This window comes from Pholcus phalangioides, unplaced genomic scaffold (assembly GCF_987345545.1).
Source record: "Pholcus phalangioides strain wild (caught in Gottingen) unplaced genomic scaffold, Ppha-v1.0 ptg000017l_1, whole genome shotgun sequence".
Taxonomy (NCBI): Eukaryota; Metazoa; Arthropoda; class Arachnida; order Araneae; family Pholcidae; genus Pholcus; species Pholcus phalangioides.
The window spans coordinates 63,379,513-63,400,420 of NW_028301610.1; the positions used below are offsets into that span (position 1 = coordinate 63,379,513).

Genomic DNA, 20,908 nt, shown 5'->3' on the forward strand with positions numbered 1-20,908 from the left:
TGCCGATCTGGAGATCCAATCAAAAAAGATCTTTCATTTCTACGTGGGAAATATGACTAATGAAACGTTCTGTTCGAATGGTTAAGGTTATCGAACGTAGTTTTTAGTACCAACCACTACTAACCTAGTTCTTTAGAGGAAAAATTGCATGCTTAAAATAAAGTTAATTTTTTTTTGTGTTTCTTTCCTTAGCTCATTAAAAGAATGACCTAAAATAACTTACCTGACGGTTTATTTTTTTCTTTTGTGCTGGACTGAAACACGAAGAAAGTTCGTTAAAATTTGTAGATAGACACGAGATAGGAAAAGAGAGAAAAAGTACTCATCTTATTAAGCAGAGAATGACTCCTTCACGGAAGTATTGAGCGCAAAAATGGTGGAGGTTCTTGCTAGATCCAAATCGAAAAGTAATACATTTTAAAGTTGGATCGATAGGTGCAGTGGCGTAGCGAGGAGGGTATCAGAGGGAGTTTTGCCTAAATTGGTGCCTATTCTCCAACCGCATAGGCGGAGATAGACTTGAAAGCCTGGGGCGGGAGGCACGATGATGTTAATTTATATACATGCAAATACATTAGACCATTGGGCTTTATCTATGACCCCATACCTCCGCCCATACTCCAACGTGATATTTGATACTGTTGATACAGTCTAGATTTTAGACTCTGCCACAGGGACGCCGGAACATATTTGCTCGTGTTGCTAAAGCAATACCAATCATTAGAGCTCGGAAGTTCAGGCAAAATGCCATGAATGCACTTTTTTGAAATTTTTGTGCCATTTATTATGTATTTCATACCATTTTCGTGTCATGTATTTCAACATAGTTTCTAGTTTATTAGCGAATTTCAGAGGCCATAATCTGTAAAACTTGGGTATTTTGGGCATTAAAAATTTCAAAAAAATCGTTATTTTTAAAATTTTACAACTTTCAGTATAAATTAATATCAAAGTCCCACCCCCCACTACCAGCCTATTTCACGCAAATAAGTGATCTGAGAGACTGGTGTTGCCATGCATTAACTTTGCTTTGGCCAGATGGTGTTAGATGTGAATGATTTTATTTCAGATGAACGCAGCCCGTGCTAGAAAAGCAGAGGAAAACTAGAAGTTTTAGTTTCTCTCCCGCACGCTTTACATAATGTCTCGGCCAGGCATTGGACTGCGTTGTATGTGCATAGCTGGCTGATGGCTATTCCAAGAGATCATGAATTGACGTCATGGCTCACACAAGGCGGAGTAGGAGCAGACAGGGCCCATGGTGTTTTGATTTTATTTTTTGTTCTACACTGAAGAGCCAAAAAAACTGGTGCCTGCCTAATATCGTGTAGGGCCCCCGCGAGCCCGCAGAAGTGCCGCAACAAGACGTGACATGGACTCGACTAATGTCTGAAGTAATGCTGGAGGTAATTGACACCATGAATCCTGCAGGGCTGTCCATAAATCCGTAGGAGTAAGAGGGAGTGGAGATCTCTTCTGAACTTTGGAGCCACTTTGTAGCAATTCTGGACGTGTGGGGTGTCGCATTGTCCTGCTGAAATTGTCCAAGTCCGTCGGAATGCACAATGGACATGAATGGGTGCAGGTGATCAGACAGGATGCTTACGTATCTGTCACCTGTCAGAGTCGTATCTAGAAGTATCAGGGGTCCCATATCACGCCAACTGCACACGCCCCATACCACCACAGAGCTTCCACCAGCTTGAACAGTCCCCTGTTGATATGTAGGGTCCATGGATTCATGAGGTTGTCTCCGTACACGTCCATCAGCTCGAAGCAATTGGAACCGAGACTCGTCAGACCAGGCAACGTGTTTCCAGTCCTCAACAGTCCAATGTCAGTGTTGTCGGGCCCAGGCGAGGCGTAAAGCTTTGTGTCGTGCAGTCATCAAGGGTAGCTTATATCCCGCAAGGGACAGAGCGGGGGCCATGTTTTGTGTTATAGTCATCAGGGCAACACGAGTGGGCCTTCGGCTCCGAAAGCCCATATCGATAATGTTTCGTTGAATGGTTCGCACGCTGACACTTGTTGATGGCCCAGCATTGAAATCTGCAGAAATTTGCGGAAGGGTTGCACGTCAGTCCCGTTCTTGCATGATCTTTTTCCGGCCGCAGCGATGTCGTAGATTTAATTTTTTACCGGATTCCCGATATTCACGGCACACTCGTGAAATGGTCGTACGTGAAAATTCAAATTTCATCGCTACCTCGGAGATGCTATGTCCCATCTCTCGTGCGCCGAATATAACACCACGTTCAAACTCACTTAAATCTCGATAACCTGCCATTGTAGCAGCAGTAACCGATCTAACAACTATGCCAGACACTTGTTGTGTTGTATAGGCGTTGCCGACCGCAGCGCCGTACTCTGATTGGTTCCATATCTCTTTATTTGCATACGCATGCCTGTACCAGTTTTTTTGGCTCTTCAGTTTATAAATGCAATGCAAACAATCATGGCTATTTATTAAACATACATAGAGCATTTAATATTTGATTAAATTGACCAGGGTGGCCCTCAGGGGCGTTTGGCAGATACGACCCCACAGGGCCCGCGCTTGAAGGGGCCCTGTATTCATTGGCGTACGCAAAGGGGGGTTTTGGGGTTCTCACCCCCCCCCCCTCGAGCCAAGATTATAGTGTTATTTTGCAGGAAAAAACTAAACCCCCCCCCCCTCCCAGAAGGAAAAAAATCTGAACCCCCCCCCCCCCGAGAAAATACTGCGTACGCCATGCCTGTATTTACCCTCACATGTGGTAATATTTAAAAAAACTTCTTCCATTTTTGTAAAAAAAAATTAGATAGCAATGTTTCAACTATAAAATTAATAATGAATATTACAAATAATACAGCAAATAAATTAGAATTATTCGCAAATCGAAGGAGCCCCACAGATTTTCTCTACCGGCTCCACGTCTGGTGACGGGGGGGGGGGGGTCTAGGAATTACCCTAATCCTGAGGATCTACTAACATTTTATTTTGGGCTTGAAATCAATTTAACTTAGATAATAATGCAGTTATTACAAACTATAATTAAAACAACGGACGGATTAGGGTAACCATTTTTCAGCTAGTTTTTGGACCCTTTATATCTTTGTTTTTAATTATTTTTCTTCCTTCCAAAAATTATAAATGCTTTTTTTAGTGCCTATTTTAGGCATTTTTAGTGCCTTTTTGCCTGCCTATTTCGACGATTTTTAGTGGCTAAATTTCCGGGCTCTACCACATCATTTAAAAATAGTTCATATAGTACACTGAAAGCGCTTTCTTATGTTTGCGTGAAAAAAAAATGAAATTTTAAATCGCTATTAATTTGAGTGACTTTTTCGCCTCCTTTACGCACTACCAACAGCTACCATTCTCCCCCTCCTCCCCGGGAACCTGTCAACTGATGAAAACCTTGCATATCTAAAAATGTCTAGCACTAGCTCATTAGCTCTTGGGATGACAAAACAGCATTCGGCTAAAAAGGCATCCGTAACCGAATGCCATTGCCATCTACTTCCCGATATTTCTTGTATTCATCCTTCCCCAGAGGGATTTGCGTCATGTTGTTGAAATTGTAGGAAAAGAAAAACAGCGGTGTCCAGTGTGAAGCCCGCGGGCACCAGACACTCCAGATGGTTTTGCAGGCTGTTTTGCCTGAGCACATGCAATTAACAATAATTGAATTTGGCGGTCTTTTTTACTCAGTGAAAAGAGCTGCTGATAAGCATACAATGAGGGATGCCTGTTGTCAATGGTCCCTGGTTTTTTTTTTTTTTTTGAAATGATACGCAGTCTATCTTCCACATGAAGAAAAAACTCGTTTCTACAGTACAGCAACACCAATAATCCTGCCCCCCCCCCTCACACAAGCGTAGGGCTGACAGTGATCCAGCCCTGGGGCCCAAGATAATTAACATTGTTTTTTGGAAGAAATTCCTTGCGCCCCTTTTCTGCCCCCTCCAAAGGTTAATTCGAGTGGGGGGGGGGGGTGTTTAATCCCCACTCTTGAGCAGACATTAATGGATTTTTTTGCAAGTTATTTTTGGAGTTAAAAAAACACTTTTGGGAATTTAAAAAAATTAGACGAACCTAACAAATAATAAGGTAAATTAAAAAGGTTTTGAGAGAGAGATCAACTTTACAAAATGTCTGGTCTTGTAAACGCTTAACTTAGAGGCGAGAGATTGACTTTTTTCCTTCGGGGGGGGGGGGGGTTACTTTGACCCTGCAAAATAACACTGTAATCTTGGCTCAGGGGGGGGGGGATGGGTTAGTACCCCAACCCCCCTCCCCCTAATTTGCGTACGCCAATGGTTACAGTTTAAAAATGCATGCTTCTATAGTGATAAAAAATTCTTAGACACGTCAAATTCAATACAGAAATGTGATGTGATTGAACCTTATTCTACTTCTGGGATCCTGTGAAATGAGTTCAGATTTCAAGGAAATTCCCGGTTGAATTCTAGGTGCGGGATCGCGGAAAAACTTGATCCCAGGAGAGAAAACCTAGTGGGGACTTGGGATCCACCTTTCCCTGCAATATAAGAAAATGACCGATATGTACGGGATGACAGTTGATTCTATTCTGCCGGTTTGGTCGTCCCCTCACGAAAGGAATTTCTGCAACGGCACCTGATAGTACGTGGCATAAGAGTGATATTTTTTTTCTTGTCAGTTTCTAAATCCTTAATTTTAAGTTTTCATTTTTATCCTTTATTTATGAATCATTTTTTCTTGATGCCTGTTTTAAAATTTTTGCTTGCGTATTTTACTTTTAATCATAAAATTTTATAGGTTTAAAAAATTACTATCCCGAAGCCTTACATTTTGATTTCTTAAACGAGTGAACAAATTTTCTGAACAAATGTATTCAATTCGAAGGAGCTTATCAGAGCCATTGCCAGAAATTCTTTCCGAGAAGGTTTGAAGTGACAGAACAATAGATTTTTCTTTGCCTTTTTCTAATACGTTGGGGGCGAAACCGGACCTCCCAGTTCCCCTTTCGCCACGGCCTTGCTACTGCTGTTCGTGATTGTCTTTTGCCGACGGCTATCCATGCACACAAAAGCATGCACCCAAACCCCAATTGGTGACAAGTATCTTTCTTGCACAGCAGGTGACACACCCTCCCCTAGGTCGGCGTCATGAAATATTTGAATTCAGTAATTGTTGCCTTACAAAGTAGAAAGAGTGCCGCTGATCAGTTTGGGATTGGTGACTGTTGCTCATATCTCCTGCCTATTTTTTTGGAAATATTTGGTGACTGTATAGCAAAAAAAAAAAAAATGCATTGCTGCTGTTGTTGAAAACATGTTCCTTTATTTTATTTGGACTTTCCCTGCCCAGTGGCATGCATTATTTGTGACATGAAACGTTCTCGCACAGAGCTGAAAGAAAAATTTACAATTTTTTCCTCAAAGAAATTTCATATCGGCATTTATCAAGAAGCGGGTCGCACCTCATGTAAGTTCAATTTTATATAAACAAAATTATCAGAACATTCTTTTTTTTTATGACTAACTTCGTGTTAGTTATCGTCTGCAGGCTGACCATATTTTCTTTTTAACTACGTATAATCAAATTGGCCGAATGTGCAATACCAGTGGTACCCGCAGAGGCATACGCAGGAATTGGGTTGGCAAAGGAGGCTTTCCCCTAAGCTGATAAAAATATTTGGAAAAATTGAAAATATTATCGTAATTAAAATATCGAAAGAAATACTTTTTAAGTGCTATTTGACAGAGTTCATAACCGGGGCAAGTGCGCATTTTGGCACCCCCTTGTAATGTTGAAGGAGAGGTTTGAGAATGGAATTTGCGCCCCCTCTGGTTCAGCGCCCGGAGCACGAGACCCGCCCCTAGTTGCGGCCCTGATCCTGCGTACGCCTCTGCCTTGTGGAGCTATGACGTCTGTCTATTTAAGTTGATTCGCTATAACAACAGTACTGTAATAGCTAACACAATCATTTTTTTTTTATTGAAACAGTTCTTACGGTGTACTGTATATGTATCGTTTGTGACAAAATTTAATCAAAGTTCAATAGAACCTCAATTATCCGGGGGTGGATTATAACGGGAGACGGATTTACCGGAATACGACAATATCTAAACTTCACGGGAGGTAAAAGAGTGCCAAGAAAAATAATTGTTCCTTAGAATAAAGTAAGGTGTAGGGTAACAGCCGAGAAGTGAGAAATTTGGAGATTAGAAGAAGGCATTATATTATTGAAGTCAGCGCCGTACCCAGAAATTTATTTTGGGGGGTAGTGGTAGAATAATAGACAAGCATGTTATTCCCCTTATATCAGCCAGAGGCGTCGACATGAATAAAACATTGGGGGGGGGGGGGAGCTGAAAGTCGCTGGTTGTCCCGTATATACATTGGCGTACGCAAAAGGAGGGGGTTTCAGGTTCTACCCCCCCCCCCCCAAGCCGAGATTATAGCGTTATTTTTCAGGAAAAAACGTAATTCCCCCCCCCCCCCCCCCGGGAAGAAGAAAAAATTGACCTGCCCGAGAAAATTCTGCGTACGCAGGAGAGAGAGGGTGCAGCAATGCATTGTTCTTTCAGAAATTATTGGGGGAACTCAGCCCCTTTACAAAATTTACTGGGGGGGGGGGCTCAAATGGCCTCAGCCCCTAGGTTCCGGTGAATATGACATCAGTCATTTTCCGACATGTTTTATCTCTTTTCCAGCTGCTCTGTCCGAAATTGACAAAAAAGACCTCAGTGGAAACCAAAAGTTCTCGAGTTTATTGAGCTTCATTACACTCCCCTGTTGTTGCCCTCTAATTGTCCTGGTTCTATTCAAAACTGTCTCAAAACATGGACCCTTGAGCAAAGTGTTGTTCTAGGGCGTTCAAATAGTCAAAATAAATCAGTAACTTTGATGATGGGCCTATGGGGCTCCGCCATAGAATATTTTTCTAAAAAGGGCTCTGCGAGTCAAAAAAGGTTGAGAACCGCTGTTCTAGGGATTCCGTACTTAGCTAGAAGTAACAGCTTACAGCAGGGGGTCTTCAAATTTTCAGACACGATGGGTCAATTTAAACTTCCCACGGACCACCAAATCTTGTGATTTAGTGACATCTTAATAGGCCCCGTGTTGAACCCGGAGAAAAATATTTGAAGACTTTTATATTTGTTCTGAAATTATTTTTTCACTTATTCTAAAAAAGTCTGATTAATTCCTGATTAAATTAATTAATTACGAGATTAATTTTAATCTGAAAACACTTTAAATTATTCTTTAATTATTTATTGTGCTAATTTTTTGAAATTATTTTTCTTCTCAAAATATCTTGAAATTATTTCTCTTTCAATAACTATGCAATTATAGTCTTGTTGATTGTGAAATGATTTTTATCAGTTTAAGGGAGAATTATTTCTGAATTTTTCGCGAATTCTGAAATTATTTCTTTTATTTATTCTAGAATTTAATTCATCAGAAATTATTATTTTTTAATTAATTCCGAAATTGTTTCTTTCAATTCTAAAATTAATCGTTTTTCAATGTTTTCCAATGACAACCATTTTCTGAAAATCATCGGCGGGTCACGACAAAAAGCTTCGAGGGCCAAATCTGGCCATGCGTTGAAGCAGGTTAACACCCCTGGCTCAAGCCTTCCATATTACGTACAGCCAAGACCCCCCGTAAGCCTGGGGTCTTCAACGCATGGCCAGATTTGGTCCTCGAAGCTTTTCGTCGTGGCCCGCCGATGTTTCCTCATGTTATTTCTCAAAATGTTATCAATTCAGTTATTTATTATTATTATTATCTATTATTTTTATGTTATTATGCATTTTTGTATCCTTGCACTAGCGACGGAAAAGACGTCGTTAAGCTTTTTGGGGAGAAAAAACACATTTTTTTATTTCAGAGAGTCTTCTTGCGTAATAGTAATTTATAAAATTAGGTTCAAAAAATTCTAAAATCCTTTGTCAAAAAATTTCTGTTCAAAATAATCTGATGGAAAAATACAGGGGTTGACAAATCCCAGGCACTAGGTCACCATGGCGACTAAGAAATTGTCTTTGACGCCTAATATTTTTATGTATGATAACTGATAACTATATTGAAGTCTGAGGACAGTACAGAATTATCGGAAATTACGTCGACTTGTCTGCCAACGTGAAAGGGGTCCTGAACAAGTCAGAATACACATTTTTGCACGGATTTTGTGTGGGAAAAAATCTTGGCGCCTATAATATTTTGTTGGCACGTAATGTTTTTTTGGATTTGTCAAGCCCTGCTCATGTATATGTATACACTCATGTATTTGGGCGTATGTATAACATTAGTAGGTCTACAAATACTGTACGCAGGCTCAGGGTCGTGCGCAGAACCAAACTTTGTGGGAGAGACCGGGGTATCTCTCCCAGAAAAAATTTGAATCGCCAACCTTTGAAAAGAATTTAAAACAAACCAAAATAGAAAGAAAATGCATATAAATGCTATATGCAACTTCTTTCGATATTTTAATTTATTAAAAAAATAATCTGAATTTTTGATCAGCTTGAGGCAGTAAAATCCATAGATTTACCATATTTTACTGAGGCGAAAATCTTCGTCCACAAAAATAGGTTAAATTACCCGTCATCGCTGAAATCAAAATGATGGATAAAAAGCGGGACATTCTAGTTCAAAAAAGGACGTATGGTCAATAGGAAATATATGTTGTTATGACCCGTACTGAGTAATGTCCCATAAACTTTGAGCAACACCAATCATTTTTGACTTCCGGCGTCCCTGCTCTGCCACGAAGCTGGGCTGAAAGAAAACACCTAGAAAAATATTTAATACGTATTCTACTTCATTTTCTGCCTTCATCAACTAAAAGAATGAATACCGATGTGAAAAAAATAAACTTCCTTTTATGTTCGTCTTGCAATTTCACTGTGATTGAGTCTGTAGTATTCGTTTCAGTTTCGTTCAGTTCTTATCGTTATCCAAATTATCACCGTTTTTTAAAATAGCTTTCGAGCTCTTCATCTACGAGCACGTGCATATACACACCTTGGCTAGAGTTTGAGCTCTTAGAAATACTACCTCAACTATGGGCGCCATGGCTAGAGTTTGAACTCTTATACCGCCTTATAGGCCCAGTGGCATGATGCCTAAAAATGTTCTGATGTTTCACGACAAAAAAAATACGAAGCCTATACTGCTTGAAGCTCGCACTGCTGCTCTAATGAAATGTTTCGGCTGACAAAAATTTGATCAAAAATCTTACTCAATACAGCCTAGATTCCAGTTACGAAGCTGGGCTGAAAGAGACATGAGCAACGGGATAAGTCCGGTGGCAGAGTTCTGGTGTTCATTCATTCTGGTGCAGGGCCGTCAAAACAGCAACATGGGCCCCCGGAACAAGTTGGGCGGGGGTGGCTTACCAGGCTAGAAGTATCCATGTGCAACAAATTTCACGTTCACTCTCTAAAATGACAGTGCAAAATCACATTTCCACGGGGGTTGCCCACCTCTATGCACTTGAAGCCCTGGGCGACACTTCAGTTATGGGCCTCTGCGTCCAGCCGGCCCTGCACAGGCAAACAACCGAAAGCCTATGTGATGACCCGTTTTCTTGCTTTTGGATTGGATTGGATTTTGAATTTTTTGGCGCAAGGACCAATTAGGTCAAACTGCGCCAAAGCAAGACATAAAAATGAGAAAAATGTCCTTCTGTCATGTCATATAAAACGGAACATGAAACGTAAAACAATGACATAAATTTTAAAAACTATAATTTGTCATAAAAACCAATGGCTTTGATGAATTTAAAAATGCGAGATGCATCGCTATTGTCATTTAAAATATCATGAAGTGAAAGATGACTATGACCAAAAGCGGTCGTGAAATGATGACGATGATGTGAACAAGTAAAAGCATGAGCAATGGTCAATGGACTTTGACAATGAGGGCACTCTGGTTGACTCTCTCGTAATAACAAATATGATTGTGTTAGGCGACTGTGTCCTATGAGCAACCGGGCAAGCAGAACTTCCTCCTTTCTGTTAGTTCTGCAGCTCGAACGCCAAAGGCCAAGTGTGGGCTTGATGGCATGAAGTTTATTATTAGTTTGATTGTCCCAATGATCCTGCCAGCGGCGATGCATCACTTCCCGGAGGATTGAGAAGTGGTCACTGGCAGGTACCAAAAGGCTATTATCGATGTTACTTGTTGTTCGAGCTGCGTTGTCTGCTTTTTCGTTGCCCGGTATTCCTACATGACTTGGTACCCAGTAAAATTTTACTGTGGTACCGTGATGAATGAGGTGATGCAGTTCATGAAAAATGGCATGAATAAATGGATGAATGTGAAAAGTAAAAGAACACAATGCTTGCAATGAGCTAAGAGAGTCGCTATAAATGATGCATCGTCGGTGGCGTTTGCGTCGTATATGACGTAGAGCCTGAAGGATTGCGTACAGCTCTGCCGAGTAAATAGAAAATATGTCGGGAAGTTTGAAAGATGTCTCCTCACAGCAGATGTAGGCACAACCGACATGCCCAGGGCTCTTAGAGCCGTCGGTATATATGGGAAAGTACCTGTTGTACCTACCCCTGTGCCTAAAGAATATCTGTCGATATATGACATCTGCTGTGGTGGCTCTAGAGTATGATGATAATGAAAGAGAGACATCTGGCAGAGACTGCTCCCATGGTGCCAGTTGCCAAGCAACTGGGGCCACACGACTGATGTCTATTTGTAGTTCTTCCACAAGTGCCCTCATACGAAGACCGTAAGATGGAACACATGAAGGGCGAGCAGCAAATAGTCTATGAAATGAGGGATTAAAAATTACACGATGAAGTGGATGATCTGGTAAAGACTTCATTTTGAAATAATATTTCAAGGAAAGTTGCTGGCGTCTTGATGTCAGTGATGGCTCGTTGCATTCGACATAGAGGCTTTCCATGGGAGAAGTTCGGAAAGCTCCAGAGCAAATGCGGAGAGCGAGATGATGAATTGGGTCGAGCACACTCAGATAACTCCGAGGTGCTGACCCGTATACAATGGAGCCGTAGTCAAGCTTTGATCTTATTAGAGCTTTATACAAGTGAATGAGTGACTTACGGTCTGCTCCCCATGATGTAGACGAGATGACCTTCAAGAGGTTCATCGTCTTCATGCAACGAGCTCTCAATTGTGCAATATGAGGTTTGAAAGTAAGCTTTTTATCGAATGTGATGCCGAGGACTTTTGTATTTTCTACTATTGGTATTAGACTATTGTTTAGAAACAATTGTGGGTCATCATGTAGGTCTCGACGCCGACAAAAGTGCATAGCGACAGTTTTGTCAGCGGAGAATGAGAAGCCGTTATTATGTGCCCACTTGCTGATCTTGTTGAGTGCGGTTTGCAATTGTCTCTCGGCTGTCCTCATATTCACTGATTGATATGATATTAACAGATCATCCACGTAAAGTGCGCCAGTGACAGACAACGGGAGTTGGTTCAACACCCCGTTGAGTCTTAAAATAAAAAGTGTTACACTTAAAATGCTACCTTGAGGTACACCTTGTTCTTGAATTTGGGGAGCTGATAATGTGCTTCCGATCCGTACCTGGAAGATGCGGCGAGCGAGAAAGTTCTTAATGAAAATGGGCAAGTTGCCCCGCAAGCCGCTATTATAGAGGTCGGAAAGAATTCCGTGCCTCCAAGTACGGTCGTAGGCCTTTTCTATGTCAAAAAATATGGCTAGCATATGCTCCCTCTTCACAAATGCTTGTCTTATTGATGTCTCAAGGCGTAACATATTGCATGTCGTGGACCTGAACCGTCTAAAGCCGCTTTGATGTTTCGATAAAATATTGTTAACCTCAAGGTAGTGCATAAGGCGATAGTTGACCATGCGTTCCATGAGCTTACATAAACAACTGGTCAAAGCAATAGGTCTGTAACTGTTAGGTTGCTGAGGATTTTTGCCAGGCTTCGGGAATGCAAGAACAATGGCTGTTCGCCAGGTGTCAGGAAATGAATGACTGACCCAGATCCGATTGAATAATATGAGTAAATGTGACAGTGATTCTGGTGAGAGATGCCGAATCATGGAATAATGAATAGCATCGGGCCCTACTGCTGAGTCAGGACTTCGCTGCAAGGCCGTCGTCAGTTCATGAAGGGTGAACAATGAATTGTACCCCTCCGGTGTAAAAGGCCGGAAGGTGTACGATGTACGTTCGGCTGATGATTTAATGGGATGAAACGATGGGGGATAATTCGCATCACTGGAAACAGCGGCGAAATGAGCGGCGATGGTATCCGCAATATCCCTCACATCGCTGATGATAGTGCCATTGGTGTTTAAAATGGTAAGTGGATGAGACTGATAATGACCATTGATTTTTCGGATCCGGTCCCAAATGATTTTGGATGAAGTTGATGAATTGATTCCCGTGGTAAACTTTTGCCAGGACTCGCGTTGAGCCCGGCGCCTGGTTCTTCTCGCTATCGCCTTTGCTTTTAAAAATGCCAACTTGTTGTCATGGGTAGGATACCGCCGGAACCTACTCCATGCTTTCTTTTGTGCTTTAATAGTCAGATTACATTCGTGGTTCCACCAAGGTTTAGGAAATTTAGGAAGTTTCGAGGAGACTTTGGGTATTGATTCATTTGCTGCAGAGATGACACAACTGGTGACAAGGTCGACACAGTGGTCGACGTCGGGTTGCGAAACCATATCCTCCGTGATTTCTGCCTTGACCGTGAAGTCTGCCCATCGGGCGGCCACAAGCTTCCACCGAGGAGGACCCTCAGGTATGCTATGGCTTCGATCAAGGCACTTAACCACTAGAGGAAAATGATTGCTCCCGTGGAGGTCCGGATCAACCGACCAGGACCAGTTGGGCAAGAGTGAAGGTGAGCATAACGATAAATCTATTGCAGTGAAACTATTGTTTGGGGCATGGAAATGAGTGAAACTGCCATCATTCATGATGGCAAGGTCCATGTCATCTAACAGTCGTTCAACCATTTCCCCACGAGGGGTGTTGCTGTTAGAACCCCATATTATGTTATGTGCATTGAAGTCTCCAAGAAGAAAAAATGGTGGAGGTAATTGATCAATCAGATCTTCTAGATCTCTCTGTAAGATGGTGTCATTTGGTGGCAAATAAATGGAACAGATGGTAATTCTTAGGCCAGTAGAAATTTCCACCGCGATGGCTTGCAGGTTCGTGCGCAGCGTTAGAACGCGCGACGACACGTGATGTGGAACCAACAGAGCAACACCGCGGCAAGCTCTACTCCCGTCATCGTAATTGATACGGAACAGGGAATGTCGCCTGATGTTCCATGTCTCCGAGGGCTTCGTGAAAGTTTCCTGGAGTGCCACGCAAACAGGATGATAGTGATTGATCAAATCCTTGAGATCCTCGTAATTGGATCTAAGACCACGAATGTTCCATTGAATTATGTTGGCCATAAATTAAGTAGAAGTAGACGGTTCAAGATCTTTAAATTTATTCCGGTCTAGTTTACGGCGAGTAGTACCGGAATCTGATCTATTGTCAAGGTCCATGTCACCAATTGATGTGTCATCAATTAATAACACATTCTTCATGGATGGACATTTGAGCGCTCTCTGTACAGCTTTTCGTGAATATCCGGTCTTGAATGGTTTCTTTTTCGATTTGTTTGCAGAGTTGATTTTTGGTTTAGTATCTGTAGTTATTTTGAATGTGTTAGCCGTTGCTTTTCCCGCTTCTTCTTCGGAGGTAGTGGACTCCCTCCGGAAACCAGCGGAGCAACAGCAGCCACAACTATTGCACGGTTGGTTAGACGATGATGTTTGAGTTGATGTATCAGCTATTGGTTCAGTCTGAGTTGTTACGGATGCTTTGGTGACACTGTTAGTCATATTAGCTGATGATGGATTTGTTACCATATTAGAATATGATCTATTACCTATTGGAGTTTGGTTAGAGGTTATACGACGGCGTGCTTCGATATATGAGATGTTATTAAGGACCTTGATCTTCTGGATCTCTTTTTCTTCATTCCATTTCGGACACTTTCTGTCAAATGCGGGGTGGTCGCCACCGCAATTGACGCACTTGAATGGTGAATTAGTGCAGTTGTCCGAAATGTGGTCCTTCTCACCGCATTTTGCGCAGGTGGGTTGGCTGCGGCACGCCGTTCGTGAGTGGCCGTATTTTTGGCAGTTAAAGCATCGAACAGGGTTAGGAATGTATGGCCGGATTTTGAGGTTATAATAACCTATTTTGATATCTTTCGGCAATGTTGGTGATGAGAATGTGAGAATTATGTTTCGTGTGGGAGCTGGATTGCCATCTTTGCGGCTCATAATATGTTTGGCAGATGTTACGCCTTGAGACGCCAGCTCTTGTGTTAGTTCTTCTTCATCCATGTTAATTAAGTTATTATCTGAAATGACACCACGTGAATAATTCAACGTGGGATGGATTTTGACTGTTATTGGAATGTCTCCGAGAGATGTGAGCTTTTGAATGAGTTCGGCTTGTTTGGATGTGTTAGTTTCGATGAGAAGGTCTCCTGAACGAAGGGCCTTCACCGATTTTAAGGTACCAACTGTGCCATAGAGAGCTTTATCTATTACAAATGGTGATACTTTGGCCAGCGGTTTTTCGTTATCTGAAGAGTGCAGAAAGAAAAATGAGACAGTTGATGAAATTGAAGCAGTTACAGTGACATGTGTTTGGTTTGAAGCAGTTCTTTGACGTTTTGGTGCATTTTGATTTTTTCCCATATTTGAATGGGTATTGTTCCACTCCCACCCACCATGCCCACCATGGAGCCCTACGAGGGGACGCGCACACGTAACCGGTGAAAGTTAGTAGCAACGTCAGGTTAGGTGGGAGCTATACACCACCAAAGCAGGCGAGCAGACGCGTTCAAGATCCAAGATCGTCGTGAAGCAGCACCAACAAACCTCAACGACGTCCGGCAGGCCCGGCCCCTCTACCTGCCCAGTAGTGTAACCCCTTCAGCCACTGAGGCGACCACAGCCGATTGACCTGGACGGGGCTAATCCAAGCCTCCCGTTTCGGCTGAATCCGAGGCCAAAGCTAGCGCATCAGGCTAACCAGGATCCCCATCTCCAGCCTTACGGGTCTCCGCGCACGGCAAACACGCAGGTAGACAGCGTCCCAGACAGAGCATACGCTAGAAGCAACGCCCCGTCTGGGAGGACCCCTCCCCGCCTAAGCGGGGTCCACAATGAGGGGTTGGACACAAGACAAACATATACAGGACAAAACAAGACGCAAGACAAGTACTGTAAGTTGTGTAGAAAAAACATGTAATCTTGGCTATTGAAAGTGAAGGATATGAGCACAAATAAGCGATGACAATGACGTGTGATAGATTTAGCATTACCCAGGGTGCACCACGAGGAGGCCTATCACATTACACCCCTTCTTGCTTTTGGAAAGGTTCCTCTCCGGCAAATGTTTCAGAATAGAGAAAGAATTATAATAAAAGGTCCAGCAATGGTCATTCTATCACGTTGCGGCACACTGCTATGACACTCATAGTCATCTACTAATGTATGTAATTTGCTTAAAATGGAAGCGTAACATTATGGGAGAAGAGCGTAACAATTGGATGGAGGTACGAAATTTTGCAAATCATTCATATCTTTAATTATATATATTTTTTTAATTTTTTAAAATTTAATCTTATCCTTTTTCCAGCTACTTTGTTGTGCAATTTTCCGGGTGTAGTCTTGGAGTTTGTGTTTGCACATATAAGTATGTTATGTTACTGAAATATTATATAAATTTTTCAAAAAAAAATTAAAAGTAATCACATTAAGCAAAGAGTTATTAATTTTATTTCTGAGGCCGGGATTACACTACAAAAGTTTTCTAAAAGTCCTTTTATAAAACTTGAATTCCACCAATAATCTCATCGGTTGCATTTGTTCGAATGTACCCTTGAGCTTTATTGGTTGGATGTTTTAAGTTTTATAAAAAGGGATTTTATCAAACTTGTATAATGTAATCCCAGCCTTTGATAAAAGTCCTTTTTCAAAACTTGAAAAAAGCAACCAGTAACCGTATCGGTTACATTCGAGTGAATGTAATCAATAGGCTTATTGGTGGGATTTTTTTTCAAATTTCATAAAAGAAATTTTATCAAACTTTTATAGTGTAACTTTGGCCTAGATAAACTGAAAATATTTTTTAGTATTGAAATTCGAAGTACTTTATGAATTTAAGCTTAAATTAGGAACAGGAAAATGCGCCTTTCCTAATTTCGCTCCCCCCACTGACAAAAACCTGGCTACGCCATTGGATAGCTGCTGAAACATGTTGGGTTCCCCAATACATTTTATGAAGGAGAGTTGAGTCCCCCTCTGCCCCCAATAATTCTTGTAGAAACTATGCGATGATTCCAGAGCCATAGGCAGAAATTTATCGTGGGGACACAACTGGTGTTACAGGGTGGGGGAGGTAGCATCTGTTCTTACTATCCGCTTATTCCATACACAGGGTGTCCAGAAAGTCCCTTTATCCTGGAATAAATCGCGAACTGTTGATCCCAGAAGCATGTACAATTTGGGGTTACCAGATTCGAAAATTGAGAAAGGAGGTCGTTTGCGCTCACGTTCTTGATTTCGCCACTCTTTCCGATTTCCACAACAGATGGCGCCACTAAACTAACAAGGAAAAAGAGACCGCCACCATAATAATTTTTCCCAATTGAACAGCTAAAAAAAGAAAGAATAAATAACGATCCATCTCCTCTCGCTTATAATGAGTTGTTCACACAAGTCTGTAGAGAAAGACATGACTCAGGGGGATATAAACACACAAGTCTGATCAGTTTTATTACTTTGCCTAGAGCAGGGTGAAACGTTTTCTTTCTCCACCCTCAGGTTTGTTTTTCTTTCGTGAGTATTCATTTTTTTTTGCCAGAGGCGATTTTGAAATAGGAATCAACGGTGAGTTTTGATTACATCTTATTTTTCTTAATAGAAGAAAAATAAGATGTAATTAAACGCCCCCTTTCTCCACTTCAATATATGGCATTAGCTGTTTGGTGAGACAATGATATTCTTATATGGATGTTGCGATTTTGTTCTTCCAGAGCTGTTTTTCGGACTATATTTTTCATATCCTGGGACAAACTGGGCTGTGGTCAGAATAGCATCTGCCCTTCTGGGAGGTGCGAAACTTAAGTTCTTGTACTCTGGGAATTTCGATGGCGATTGGTCAAAGCGTGAAAAATGTGTTTTGAAAAAAAATGAGACGTGTTTCATAGTGGGAAAAAAAAACAATTCCGGAAACCTGAAAAGAAGGCAAAATGGCGAATTTTCTGAAACGTAAGAGGACGCTCAAAATCTCATCAAAAACGAGGACGTCTGGTAACCCTATTTACAGTACTTCTAACTGAAAAAGTATCCAAATAACGTAGATTTAAGATACGTCATTCATGTTGTAAGGGGATTGCGCAATTATTAAAATAAAACAAACTTTTTATTTGGTCATCCTATCCTGAAAACTCAATTAGAAAAATGCTGCCCTATCTTTTTTGAGCCCCCCTAAACAAAATCCATGTTTTTTGGTACAATATACGCCGAGATATTTGAATTCGAAAATCGCTAAAAACGAGGGAAAGAACAGCAGATGAAGCGTAGAATGAGCTTGTCCGTTAGTTTATGCGGTTCTTTCCTTCGTCCAGCGATTTTCGAATTAAAATATCTCAACGAATATTTCACTTGAAAACGGAATTTTTTTAGGGCCCAGGAGAGACAGGGCAACAACTTTCCAATTGGATTTTCCAGGACAGGGTGAACAAATAAAGAGTTTTTATTTTATTTTAATAGCTATAGGCCTACAACCCGTTGCAATATGAATGACGTATCCGAAGTCTACACTTTATAAGGGTTTCCCAAAGTGGGCAATATCGCCCCCGGTGGGTGATTGGATTGGATTGGATTTTAAATTTTCTGGCGCAAGGACCAATTTGATCAAACTGCGCCAAAACAAATTATAAAAATAAGAAAAATCATCCTTTTGTCATGTCAAAATACTAAAACTATGCATGATAAAAAGCAACGTAAAGCATAAAACAATGACATGAATTGTAAAAATCTATAATTTATTATAAAAACCAATGACTTTGATGAATTTAAAAATGCGAGATACATCGCTGTGGTCATTTAAAATGTCATGAAGTGAAAGATGACTTTGACCAAAAGCGGTCGTGAAATGATGACGATGATATGAACAAGTAAAAGCATGAGCAATGGTCAATGGACTTTGACAATGAGGGCACTGTGGCTGACTCTCTCGTAATAACAAATATGATTGTGTTAGGCGACTGTGTCCTATGCGCAACCGGGCAAGCAGAACTTCCTCCTTTCTGCTAGTTCTGCAGCTCGAACGCCAAAGGCCAAGTGTGGGCTTGATGACATGAAGTTTATTATTTATCTGATTGTTCCAATGATCCTGCCAGCGGTGATGCATCACTTCCCGGAGGATTGAGAAGTGGTCACTGGCAGGTACCAAAAGGTTATTGTCAATGTTAGTTGTTGTTCGAGCTGCGGTGTCTGCTTTTTCGTTGCCCGGTATTCCTACATGACCTGGTACCCAGTATAATTTTACTGTGGTACCATGATGAATGAGGTAATGCAGTTCATGAAAAATGGCATGAATGAATGGATGAGTGTGAAACGTACAGGAACACAGTGCTTGTAACGCGCTGAGAGAGTCACTATAAATGATGCATCGTCGGTGGCGTTTGCGTCGTATATGACGTAGAGCCTGAAGGATTGCGTACAGTTCTGCCGAATAAATAGAGAATGTGTCTGGAAGTTTGAAAGATGTCTCCTCACAGCAGATGTAGGCACAACCGACATGCCCAGGGCTCTTGGAGCCGTCGGTATATATGGGGAAGTACCTGTTGTACCTACCCCTGTGCCTGAAGAATATCTGTCGATATATGACATCTGCTGTGGTGGCTCTAGGGTATAATGATAATGAAAGAGAGACATCTGGCAGAGACTGCTCCCATGGTGCCAGTTGCCAAGCAACTGGGGCCACACGACTGATGTCTAATTCTAGTTCTTCCACAAGTGCCCTCATACGAAGACCGTAAGATGGAACACATGAAGGGCGAGCAGCAAATAGTCTATGAAATGAGGGATTAAAAATGACACGATGAAGTGGATGACCTGGTAAAGACTTCATTTTGATATAATATTTCAAGGAAAGTTGCTGGTGTCTTGATGTCAGTGATGGCTCGTTGCATTCGACATACAGGCTCTCCATTGGAGACGTCCGGAATGCTCCAGAACAAATCCGCAGGGCGAGATGGTGGACTGGGTCGAGCACACTCAGATAGCTCCGAGGTGCCGACCCGTATACAATGGAGCCGTAGTCGAGCTTCGATCTTATTAAAGCTTTATATAAGTGAAGGAGCGACTTACGGTCAGCTCCCCACGATGTAGAAGAGATGACCTTCAAGAGGTTCATCGTCTTCATGCAACGAGCTCTTAATTGCGCAATTTGAGGTTTAAATGTAAGTTTCTTGTCAAATGAAATGCCGAGGAATTTTGTATTCTCTACAATAGGTATTTGACTATTATTTAAAAATAATTGTGGGTCATCATGAAGCTCACGACGCCGGCAAAAATGCACAGCGACGGTTTTGTCAGCGGAGAAAGAGAAACCGTTATCATGAGCCCACTTGCTGATCTTGTTGAGAGCAGTTTGTAATTGTCTCTCGGCTGACCTCATATTCACTGATTGATATGATATTAACAGATCATCCACGTAAAGTGCGCCAGTGACTGACAACGGGAGTTGGTTCAACACCCCGTTGAGTCTCAAAATAAAAAGTGTCACACTTAAAATGCTACCTTGAGGTACACCTTGTTCTTGAATTTGGGGAGCTGATAATGTACTTCCGATCCGTACCTGGAAGATGCGTCGAGCTAGAAAGTTCTTAATAAAAATGGGCAAGTTGCCCCGCAAGCCGCAATTATAGAGGTCGGAAAGAATTCCGTGCCTCCAAGTACGGTCGTAGGCCTTTTCTATGTCGAAAAATATGGCTAGCATATGCTCCCTCTTCACAAATGCTTGTCTTATTGATGTCTCAAGGCGTAACATATTGCATGTTGTGGACCTGAACCGTCTAAAGCCGCTTTGATGTTTCGATAAAATATTGTTAACCTCAAGGTAGTGCATAAGGCGATAGTTGACCATGCGTTCCATGAGCTTACATAAACAACTGGTCAAAGCAATAGGTCTGTAACTGTTCGGTTGTTGAGGATTTTTGCCAGGCTTCGGGAATGCAAGAACTATGGCTGCTCGCCAGGTGTCAGGAAATGAATGACTGAGCCAGATCCGATTAAATAAAATGAGTAAATGTGACAGTGATTCTGGTGAGAGATGCCGAATCATGGAATAATGAATAGCATCGGGCCCTACAGCTGAGTCAGGACTTCGCTGCAAGGCCGTCGTCAGTTCATGAAGTGTGAACAATGAATTGTACCCCTCCGGTGTAAAAGGCCGGAAGGTGTACGATGTACGTTCGGCCGATGATTTAATGGGATGAAACGATGGGGGATAATTCGCATCACTGGAGACAGTGGCGAAATGGGCAGCGATGGTATCCGCAATATCCCTCACATCGCTGATGATAGTGCCATTGGTGTTTAAAATAGTGATCGGATGAGACTGATAATGACCATTGATTTTTCGGATCCGGTCCCAAATGATTTTGGATGAAGTAGATGAATTGATTCCCGTGGTAAACTTGTGCCAGGACTCGCGTTGAGACTGGCGCCTGGTTCTTCTCGCTATCGCCTTTGCTTTTAAAAATGCCAACTTGTTGTCATGGGTAGGGTACCGCCGGAACCTACTCCATGCTTTCTTTTGTGCTTTAATCGTAAGATTACATTCGTGGTTCCACCAAGGTTTAGGAAAT

General features: G+C 41.8%; 1 protein-coding gene across 1 annotated transcript in view; it reads left to right on the forward strand.

Annotated features, from left to right (window-relative positions):
- LOC149074624 (LYR motif-containing protein 9-like) overlaps positions 1 to 20,908 on the forward strand; it is a 39,834-nt gene that overhangs the window by 518 nt on the left and 18,408 nt on the right. The gene's annotated exons all lie outside the window — the stretch shown is intronic.